Raw genomic sequence first — 12,497 nt, forward strand, 5'->3', positions numbered from 1 at the left:
TTTTCATACTGGCCCCCCGTGGGAAACGAACCCACATCCCTGCCGGCCAAACCCTCCCCTACCTTGGACGACGCTGGACCAATTGTGCGCTGCCCATGGGTCTCCCGGTCGTGGCCGGCTGCGACAGAGCCTGGACTCGAACCAGGATCTCTAGTGGCACAGCTAGCACTGCGATGCAGTGCCTGAGACCACTGCGCCACTCGGGAGTCAATTGACTCAAATTATGTCAATTAGCCTATCAGAAGCTTCTAAAGCCATGACATTATTTTCTGGAATTTTCCAAGCTGTTTAAAGGCACAGTCAACTTAGTGTATGTAAACTTCTGACCCACTGGAATTGTGATACAGTGAATTATAAGTGAAATAATCTGTCTGTAAACAATTGTTGGAACATTGTGTCATGCACAAAGTAGATGTCCTAACCAACTTGCCAAAACTATAGTTTGTTAACAAGAAATTTGTGGAGTGGTTGAAAAACGATGTTGAATGACTCTAACATAAGTTTATGTAAACTTCCAACTTCAACTGTATATAATAGCAGCCCAATTCATAAACCTATACTATTTTAAAGACCATTTGTAACACATCTGGTTAGTACATAATAAATTCAATGACAATAACAAAATAATTTAGATAAAATCATGTCTCTAGTAAATGAGCTTTGTAGCCAATGTCGTCTGTGCGTTGATTAGGTAAAAACAGGTAGCCTACTTTTTATTAGATCAAAACAATCAGCTTTCTTGCAAGAGAAAATGTTGCTCTCAAAAAGTCCCAAAAGAATGGAAGATTTAGAAAATAGAAGTTTCAAGGAAGAATGGACAGAGACATGCGTTCATCTTACCACATTACCTTTCCACCACAGACCAAGGCCCTAAACATAACTATTTAAGCTTTAACTGCTGGCTACTCTTCTGTGGCTTAAACCAACAAGAGAAGGTAACAAGTGTGTCCCTAAAAGCTGCCTGGGTTTAAACATCTTCTCTTTTACAGAAAGTGAATAGCTCAATTGATAGTGACAGAGTTACAGATTGTAGGCCTATTAGATTACTTGCCAAGCAAAGTAATATGATCAGCCTCTGAATGTCATAGAGACAAACCAAAGATATCTCCATATGCATCGGAGTCACGTCTTTCTTGTGCATTTTGCAGCTAATTTCTAGCATAAAGCATTGCGGAGGCAAGCGTTGTTATAGATTTATATAATCAGAATCCGTTTTAGTTTCTTCAAAATCTTAAGCTAACAAGAGGTATGCTTTTTGACATTTTCTTTATCAAAACGTAGGCTATGGCATACCCTCACATAGACCTACCCCCTCATTAGAACCCTGGTTTTAACTTAACACACCAAGCCCTTCATGGACACAGAGGTATTTAAGGAGTGGAGACACTATTAGAGGAATTTACCGACAAATCTATTGATAGCAGTGGCAATTTTAGCATGTCAATCTTGGTGGAGTAAAAAAAACAAAAATGTGGGGGATGCATGCCAGCAAAGCAACAACACAACACTAAACAATACATTAATTGCACTATAACGGTGACAAACGGTGCCCACAAACTGTTAGGGCCTACATAAAGCTGTCCCAACAGCTTACCACTGTTACACCTGGCTATCAGCTGAGCCCCGTCTGGCAGCGAAACAGTTCATTCAGCCTCATTTACTGCCTTTAAAAAAACATAGCTGATATGGCTGACTTGCTTAAACAAATGTGGTTTCTACTGACAATTGAGATGTACAAACCATGGCATAAGGGGAACGACAAGAGGATAGAGGCAATCTGTAATTTCGAATAAGACATTAATGAGCGAGCTAGGACGGAAGGAGTCAATTTAACTATTTGTTCAGCACTTTTGAAATGTACAGCGACATAATTCAGAACATGGGCCGTTCTTACAGTGTTCTCCCTGTACACCAAGTCAGAACCGTAGGATAAATAAAGGGGGCATATAAGCAGACAATGAAAGCTCTTACAATATTCGATTATTACATTTATCTAAAACAGGTTATAGGCTACATGTGCACCACCAATTCAGAACAGTAGGCGAAATTAAGAGGGGAAAATAAAAACAATTATTAGGGTGAGGCACATGGGCTACTAACAGCTTACTACACAACATACACTTAGTATTACTTTCTTAGGTACAGTATACATATCTCCCTGGCATATTACATAATTTATGCAGCAGCATACAATTCATTTTTGGACTCACCTTGTTGTGCTGTGCTCACTTGAACAGGAAGGTGGCGCGGCGGTCTTTCGTGGGCAAATTTTGTCATCAAACTTTGTCATTAAAGTCTGGCATTCTTTGGATTTATGGTGCTTTCAAGACAACTGGGAACTTGGAAAAAAACAAGGTCGAATCATGATGACGTCAGTGATCTTCAGGTCGTAGCTTTAGAAAGAGGCCCGAGTTCCCAACTTACAATTCCGAGTTGGATGACCGTTCAAAACGTATTTTCCCAGTAATAGCTCATTTTTTCCCCGAGTTCCCAGTTGTCTTGAACTTACTGAAGTCAGATTTCCCAGTTCCGAGTTAACAGTTGTTTTGAGCGCGGCAGAAATCATGCTGGATTGACAGCATGGCTAATGTTGAATTTTAATCATTTTAAGCTTGGAAAGGAGACCCTTAAACCCAGACTTGGGACCACACACCCACTCCAATGAATATCAGGCTAGTGATTGCTTTGTAATGCTTGCAGTGAGCCACTGATTCCTTCCAAACCACTCATTGTTGATTTTGCGATTTCCAACTTGTTGTGTAATGTTTATTTGGACAATGGCCGATGACCACCGATACGTTTTATCTATAATTTCTCTTCATATGACAAGGATTAAAAAGGATTTGCCAGTAGATTGTCGACTTGATTCATGATGATGACTGCTAGCTATAACGTGATTTGACGTCATTATATCTGTGGCCAATGACCTTGAGCCTTCTTGAATGGGCACTTCTAATGTAACTCTGTCGGCCCCCAAGGGGCTTCAATTTTTTTTGTTCTACCCTTAGATTTGGCGGTGACGTAGTGTCCCCATGAGTGACGGAACACTGAGCCAATCACGGCACAACTAGAGAACATTACCAACCCCTACGCTCTGTATTTTCCGCTCTGCTGCCCCACAACCACAGAAAGCACTGAGCTAGGCTGAAACACCTGCATTTTGGAGCTGCCTTACTCAAGAAAGCAAAAAAGAGACCATGTTTGTATGCAGCTTTTTTAACTCAAAGATGTTTAATTTTTTTGTACATTGTTTGCAAGGTGATATGTGACACGTATTAATGCCAAAATAATATGCAAAACAGGCAAAACAGGCAACCCAAAAACATGGGGCTCAAAACGGGTGGGGTTCTGCCCCACCTGCCCTGAATGACGGGTCGCCACTAATTGATAGTGTATAATTTAGTCTGTCAAACAGGTAGGCCCACCTCTTATTTCTTGAATATGAAGAAATAGGCTCCAACACAAAGCCTTCTTCTTGTTAGTTAATTCAAATTATAATGAAGACTGTTGAAATTAATTACTCAAATTATGTTAATTACAACACTATGTGCTGTCCACCTCCCGATTGATTTAGCCGCTTCACGTTTCAGCACCACAAAGCTGTCATGGAAGTTACATGAATCTGGCTTATTGTGAAGTCAATAACTCTGATAAAAAATTAAAAAAAGACTCATCATGGGCAACAAAATATGTAGTTTCGTAGCCTTTGGGGAGGCAAACGTCAAAGGTGCGAGTATGATGAAAATGAGCCCGGAGCAGACAGTGGCAACCCATGTGGGTACTGTGGCGTAGGCTAGTGTATAAGGAGAGTAGCCTACCAAAACCCCTTGATAGGGGAGACGCATGCAAGCAGACGGGGAAAGTTGTCTTGGATGGAATAAATTATTACATTTACGTCATTTAGCAGACGCTCTTATCCAGAGCGACTTACAGTTAGTGAATACATATTTTTTTATACTGGCCCCCCGTGGGAATCGAACCCACAACCCTGCCGTTGCAAACGCCATGCTCTATCAACTGAGCTACATCCCTGCCGGCCATTCCCTCCCCTACCCTGGAAGACGCTGGGCCAATTGTGCGCTGCCCATGAGTCTCCTGGTCACGGCCGGCTGCGACAGAGCCTGGATTCGAACCAGGATCTAGTGGCACAGTTAGCACTGCGATGCAGTGCCTTAGACCACTGCGCCACTCATGAGATTAAACCAGGGAACAAACGTACCACCCTCCCCTGTGCCCACTAAATATCCACACAACCCTCCCCCAAGCAAAAATAAATAAATACACCCCCCCTCCCGCCAGTAATTTTTGAACTGTCCTTAATTGTGCTGTCAATTGAATGTGTAATAGACACAATTTGTATCTGAAACATTTGTCAAGTAGGAAAGTATGGTGCAGTGCATACAAACACCCAAAAAATGCAGTCATTTTAATTAGATAATTATCACCTTTATACGTGATACTGAAATTATCTCGTATTAAAACCTCTTAAATGTTAATTTCTCGTTTTAGGGGACTTCTCATTTTATTGTAATAGTTTTATCAAGGCAAATCAAGGTAATTTGCTTATAAATTAAGTTATGTAAGGCCAAATTGCTTCACGACAGTTCTGACTGAAATCCCTGCATCCCATCTTCAAATCAGTTGCCCTCGAATGACTATGGGGTATTGGGTTACATATATACAGCCATTGGAGGCTTGAGAGTAATTCGCTGATCAGACTGTCCGTCAATTTGTGACGGAACTATACATTACAGCCAAACAAGCTGATTTACGATGCAAAGCTAAGAGTCTACTGCAGCGATAGGAAGTAGTCCAATTGTTCTATGTCAAACACACATCGATTTACATAGAATTTAATAAAATAAAATAAAACGAACACAATTTGAAGATATGATACAGAAACACCTTGTTTTCATCACTGAGTGACAAACTTTATATTATAATTAAATGAAAGCTGAGATCATGACGAAACAGTAGAGTAATCAACTCTTGTGGTAAATTCACAGGGTGATAGAGACAGGAATGAATGAGAGCAGTGCCCCAGGAAATGAGTCGGATTTACACTGACCACTCATATAAAAGATGATTACAGTATTTAAGGCAGCTGAAGTCTCATAGCACATCAGTTCTATAGTTGATTGTGACTATATGTAGATTATCCCAAAAAAACGTTCAAACCCTATTCCCCCATTTTTCAGCAATAGGTTGTTCATGGCATATGAAATTTGAAAATGAAATCTACAATGTACTATTTGTCATACTATTTCCTATAGCAGTACATACTATTATTTACTATACTAGTTCAAAAAGTCCATACAAATCATAGATACCATTTTTTTTAAAGCAACAAATCTGAGCTTTCTAACAGTATAAGGCATTACTAGGGACTGTTTATGGCTTTCTCATGAAGATATGTTTTATACGCCATCCACTTAACATTAACATTCAAACATCTTGTTAATATATGATTTATAATATGCTCTAGATCAGGGTTTCCCAAACTCGATCCTGGGTGCACGTTTTGGTTTTTGCCCAGGAGTGATTACGGATATATTCAAACCACCCAGAACTCTACCCTGCACCTTAGAGACTGCTGTCCTATGTACGTAGTCATTGAACACTTGTCACTTTAATAACATTTACATACTGTTTTACCCACTTCATATGTACATACTATATTCTAGTCAAGGCTCGTCATATACAAATACTGCTGTACACACCTTTTGTATTCATATACTGTCCATTATGTCTATATATACCGTCATATACAGTGGAGGCTGCTGAGGGGAGGACGGCTCATAATAATGGCTGGAATGGAGTCAGTGGAATGGTATCAAACACACCAAACATTTGGTATCCTTGTGGTTGATGCCATTCCATTGACTCCATTCCAGCCATTGTTATGAGCCGTCCTCCCCTCAGCAGCCTCCACTGGTCATATACATATACTGAACACAAATATAAACGCAACATGCAACAATTTCCAAGATTTTACTGAGTTACAGTTCATAAAAGGAAATCAGTCAATTGAAATAAATGAATTCGGCCCTAATCTATAGATTTCACATGACTGGGCAGGGATGCAGCCATGTGTGGTCCTTGAAGGGCATAGGCCTACCTACTGGGAAGCCAGGCACAGCCAATCAGAATGAGTTTTCCCCCACTACGTACATAGGACAGCAGTCTCTAAGGTGCAGGGTAGAGTACCGGGTGGTTGTGGGCTAGTAACAGTGATTTAAGTTTAGGGCAGTGTACTGGGCAGAGGCCGGCTAGTGACTATTTAACAGTCTGATGACCTGGAGATAGAAGCTGTTTTTCAGTCTCTCTGTCCCAGCTTTGACGCACCTGTACTGTGTCCGCCTTCTAGATGGTAGCGGGGTAAACAGTCCGTACCTCAGGTGGCTGAGGCCCTTGATGATAATAATTTAGTTCAGTTACCTTCGCTTTCTTGGGTACAGGAACAATGGTGGACAACAGACTGGGATAGGGAGAGTTTGAATATATCCGTAATCACTCCTGGGCAAAAACCAAAACGTGCACCCAGGACCGAGTTTGGGAAACCCTGATCTAGAGCATATTATAAATAATATATTAACAAGATGTTTGAATGTTAATGTTAAGTGGATGGCCGTATAAAACATATCTTCATGAGAAGGCCATAAACAGTACCTAGTTGTAATGAATACTCGGACAGAGTGGTAAGATCCAATCGCAGAATAGCGATGCTTTATTAGAGTACAGACAAGGGAATAGCTTAATCGTGGTCGGGCGGGCTGTGGTCAAAACCGGGCCAGGCAGAGACAGGCAGAGGTACCAAGGGAGCGAGCTTAGTCGTAGTCGAGGTCACAGACACAGGATCAGAAGACGGTAATCACTGGGGTAGACAAGCAGAGGATTAAGCAATTCGGGGAGTCAAACAACAAGGCACAGGTCGGATACACGGGTAATCAAAACAACAAACTCTCTCTCTCTCTGGAAAAAACGCTTGCAAGTCACAATGGAACAATACCTCGCACCGACTGAACTTCTGGAGCACACCTTATATCCTACACTAATTACTGACAGGTGTGCTCAGAACTCAGGTGAACCAGATCGAGTCTGATGACTCCCCCTCTCTGTAGATCGGGGAAGTGTCAGACTCTGCCTAGACTCAGCCAACCCCCGATCCCTTACAGTATCCCCCTCCCCAGGGCCGGCTCCTGACGGCCTTCACCTCTACCGGGTGGTCTTCCTCTGGGTCGGGGTCCTGGATGATCTGGGTGTTCAGCGTGGAAAGTGGCCTTGAGAGCGGGATCCAGTATGTCCTTAGCAGGGACCCAGGACCGTTCCTCAGGTCCATATCCCTCCCAGTCCACGAGATATTCGATGCCCCTCGTCTCCGTCTTGACTCCAGTATCTCGTGGACTGTATAGGTGGTGTCCTGTTCATCCTCCAAAGGTGGTGTAGTAGGTTGTTGAGCGATTGGGGGTACATCGGGCTATAGTGGACAGGTTTCAATAGGGAGAGCGTGGAACGTGAGGGGGTTTATCCTGTAGTGTCGAGGGAGTAACAGACGGTAGGTGACAGGGTTAATACGTCTCTGTACCTTGAAAGGACCGATGTACCTGGGTTGGGGGTTCTTGCAGCTCCGTCGGAACCGCAGGTCTCGGGTAGACAGCCACACTCATTGCCCGGGTTGATAAGTGGGAGTAGGTCTCCGGCGTCGGTCGGCGTAGGTCTTTTGCTGTTGTGAGGCTTGACTGAGATGTTGATGGGCCGTCTCCCAGACCTGCGCACTCCGACGGAACCACTCGTCCACAGCCGGTACCGTCCCTGATGCGGTATCCCACGGGAACAGGGGTGTTTGATACCCTAGAACACACTGGAAGGGCGTTAAGCGTAGGGAGGTGTGAATGAGTGAGTTCTGAGCATACTCTACCCAAGGAAGGAATCGGCCCACTCTTGCGGCTGCCGCGAACATTGTTGCCGTAGATATTTCCCAATTTCCTGGTTGAGCCGTTCTGTCTGCCCATTGGCCTGGGGATGATATCCGGAGGTTAGGCTAACCGAGATGCCCAAGCGTTCTGCAGAAGGCCTTCCATACCCGGGATACAAACTGGGGTCCCCGGTCGGAAACAATATCCTCCGGGACACCAAACTGCGGAACACCTGGGTAAACATAGTCTCAGCCATCTGAGTGGCGTTAGGCAAACGGGTCATGGGTACTAACCCGGCACATCTTGGAGAAACGATCGATGACCACGAGAATTACAGTATGGCCCTCTGATTCTGGTAGGTCGGTAACAAAGTCCATAGCAATGTGCGACCAGGGTTCGTTGAGGAGTTGGCAATGGCATCAGCTTACCCTCCGGTAGTGCCGAGGTACCTTGGACTGAGCACATACTGGACAGGATAAGACATAGTCTCTGACGTCATCTGTGAGGGAATCCCACCAGTATTTTCCGGCTGATGAGTCGTGCAGTTCGAGTGATTCGGGATGACCAGATCCCAGCGACGTGTGGCACCATTCCATCAGTTGAGGTCGAAGCGGAGCTGGTACAAACACCTTTGACTCCGGGGTTTCTGGAGGGGCTGGTTCCGATTGTAGGCTCTCCTGAATAGTGTCATCGATAGCCCACCTCACAGGACCAGCACGGCAACTCCTGGGGAAGATAGGTTCTGGTTCCACGGATCATTCCGCGCGCTCGAACCGTCGGGAAAGCGCGTCCGCCTTACCATTCTTGGACCCGGGGATATAAGAGACAGTGAATCGGAACCGGTTAAAGAATAAAGACCACCTTGCCTGTCGGGAGTTTAGCACTGTGAAGATACTCCAGGTTGCGGTGGTCTGTGAGCACTTGGAACGGATGCTCTGCTCCCTCCAACCAATGTCTCCACTCCTCCAGTGCTAACTTCACCGGCAGTAGTTCATGATTACCCACGTCGTAGTTCTGCTCGGCCGAATTCAGTTTCCTTGAAAAGAAAGCACAGGGTCGTGATTTAGGCGGCTCACCTTGGCGTTGGGATAACACGGCTCCCACTCCAACCTCCGAGGCGTCCACTTCCACGATAAACGGCAAGGTAGGGTCCGGCTGACATCAAATAGGAGCGGTGGTAAAGCGTTGCTTCAACGTTTCAAACGCACGCACGCACTGCCCCCTCCGTCCAGTTCAGACCGCGACCCTTGTAGCTGGTCATCGCCGACAGAGGAGCGGCGGTGGTGCTGAAATTACGCACGAACCGTCTATAGTAATTGGCAAACCCCAAGAATCTCTGGAGCTCTTTCACTGTCTGGGGTTGAGGCCAATCTTGTACCGCTTGTACCTTGGATTCATCCAGTTTAACCCCGTCGGGAGTGAGTATGGCCCCAAGGAAGGAAATCGTGGTGACATGGAATTCACTCTTTTCTGCCTTCACGAACAGAGAGTGGTGTAGGAGCCGATCCAGAACCTGTCGTACATGGGACACATGTTCACTCAGAGAGTTAGAATAGATTAGGATGTCATCAATGTACACTATCACAAAGCGATCAATCATGTCCCTGAAAATGTCATTCATGAACGCCTGGAATACTGAGGGCGCGTTGGTAAGTCCAAAGGGCATGACACAGTATTCATAGTGTCCTCGATGTGTGATGAAGGCGGTCTTCCATTCATCCCCTTCTCTAATGCGCACCAGATTGTACGCACTCCTGAGGTCCAGTTTACTGTAGATAGAGGCCTGCCCCACCTGCTCGAGGGCTGCTGGGATCAAGGGAAGAGGTAACGATTTTCTATGGTAATATCGTTCAAACCTCGATAGTCTATACAAGGGCGCAGTCCGCCATCCTTTTTCTTCACGAAGAAAAAAACTGGATGCGGCGGGAGACGTAGATGGGCGAATGGCCCCTTGCTGTAATGCCTCATCAATATACTTGCTCATCGATTCTCGTTCCGGCTGTGACAACGGGTAGATTCTTCCACGAGGAGGTGTAGCCCGGATAGCAGATCAATCGCACAGTCCCAGGCCCGATGAGGTGGTAATACGGTAGCCCTCTCCTTGGAGAACACCTGCGCGTAATCCTGGTATTCTGTTGGAACAACAGTAGACACCGCACCCTGCGCATCCTCCACAGTAGACATTTTGCAAGGTAACTTGAGGCACTCTGCCCTACATACCTCACTCCAAGCGGTGATATCGCCAGATTTCCAGGAGATGACCGGATCATGGGTGACGAGCCAGGGTGGCCGAGAACTAGCGGCTCCCGTGGAGCGGAGATGTCGAACAAAATGATGTCCTCATGGTGTATGGAGCCCACTTGTAACTTGATTACCTCAGTACGGTGCGTAATGAACCCAGTGCCCATGGGCTCACCGTCTAGCGCGTTGACTCGCAGGGGAGGTTGAATTGGGATAAGTTGAACTCCCAATTCCTCAGCGAGACCCATATCCAGAAAACTGGCAGCCGCTCCGGGAATCAATAAGACCCTCCAACCTGCGCACTTTCTCTCCGACCGATAAGGTAACTGGCACATACATTTGTTTAGATGTAATGTTGAACACTTGAGTCTCACTCACGGTTTGGCAGTTCCGAGGCGATATCCTGGGTTACGGTTTGGGCGTACCCGGACATTGACGAACGAAATGACCCGACTGACCACAATACAGGCATAGTCCGTCTTGCCGACGTTGTTGTCTCACCCGAATCTTGTAGGGGTGACCGTCCCAGTTGCATAGGTTCCTCCTCAGATTCTCTCCTCCGCTCTGTCGATTGCGTAGGACCAGTGACCGAGGGCTCCCGGACTGTGGATACCTTATGTTGCACTATCAGATTATCAATAGAGATGGCTATTTTGATAAACTCATGTAGCACAGTGATATCTCCTCGACAAGCCAACTCAGTCTGTACGTCTTTGCGCAGCCCTCTTCGGAAAAACGGTGAGCAAAGCAGTCTCGCTCCATCCGCTACCGGCTGCTATAGTACGGAACTCCAAAGCGTAGTCGGCTACTGTGCGACGGCCCTGCTGAAGTTCGCATAGTTGGTCTCCCACACTACGCCCAGATACTGGGTGGTCGAACACCTCTTGGAACAGTCTTTTGAACTGAACTTCCGCATTCAACTCGGGGACCTCAGCTGCCCAAAGCGCAGTAGCCCAATCCAGGGCTCTTCCCGTTAGCAGAGAAATCATGAAATCCACCCTGCTACGGTCATCGAAACATAGATACGATTATACGACATATACAGGGGACGTCTGGGAGTAGAAACCCTGACATTTGCCAGGTTCCCCGTCGTACCTTGTCGGTAGAGAAATCGGAGGTGCATGCGAGGACTGACTGTGCTTGGGGGTGGTGCCTCAGCCGCACCAGCGTTGAGTAGTTGCAGGAGTTCATCCATCCGTTTCTCCTGTATCTCCCATCGCCTCTGTAATTCCGCTGGATCCATGGTAGGGGCGAGGTATTCTGTAATGAATACTCGGACAGAGTGGTAAGATCCAATCGCAGAATAGCGATGCTTTATTAGAGTACAGACAAGGGAATAGCTTAATCGTGGTCGGGCGGGTTGTGGTCAAAACCGGGCCAGGCAGAGACAGGCAGAGGTACCAAGGGAGCGGGCTTAGTCGTAGTCGAGGTCACAGACACAGGATCAGAAGACGGTAATCACTGGGGTAGACAAGCAGAGGATTAAGCAATTCGGGGAGTCAAACAACAAGGCACAGGTCGGATACACGGGTAATCAAAAACAACAAACTCTCTCTCTCTCTCTCTCTCTCTCTCTCTCTCTCTCTCTCTCTCTCTCTCTCTCTCTCTCTCTCTCTCTCTCTCTCTCTCTCTCTCTCTCTCTCTCTCTCTCTCTCTCTCTCTCTCTCTCTCTCTCTCTCTCTCTCTCTCTCTCTCTCTCTCTCTCTCTCTCTCTCTCTCTCTCTCTCTCTCTCTCTCTCGGAACAAAACGCTTAGCAAGTCACAATGGAACAATACCTCGCACCGACTGAACTTCTGAGCACACCTTATATCCTACACTAATTACTGACAGGTGTGCTCAGAACTCAGGTGAACCAGATCGAGTCTGATGACTCCCCCTCTCTGTAGATCGGGGAAGTGTCAGACTCTGCCTAGACCCAGCCAACCCCCGATCCCTTACACTAGTAATGCCTTATACTGTTAGAAAGCTCAGATTTGTTGCTTTAAACGAAATGATATCTATGATTTGTATGGACTTTTTGAACTAGTATAGTAAATAATAGTATGTACTGCTATAGGAAATAGTATGACAAATAGTGCATTGTAGATTTCATTTTCAAATTTCATATGCCATGAACAACCTATTGCTGAAAAATGGGGGAATAGGGTTTGAACGTTTTTTTGGGATAATCTACATATAGTCACAATCAACTATAGAACTGATGTGCTATGAGACTTCATCTGCCTTAAATACTGTAATCATCTTTTATATGAGTGGTCAGTGTAAATCCGACTCATTTCCTGGGGCACTGCTCTCATTCATTGCTGTCTCTATCACCCTGTGAATTTACCACAAGAGTT

The sequence above is a fragment of the Coregonus clupeaformis genome, unplaced genomic scaffold, assembly GCF_020615455.1.
Source record: "Coregonus clupeaformis isolate EN_2021a unplaced genomic scaffold, ASM2061545v1 scaf1247, whole genome shotgun sequence".
Taxonomy (NCBI): Eukaryota; Metazoa; Chordata; class Actinopteri; order Salmoniformes; family Salmonidae; genus Coregonus; species Coregonus clupeaformis.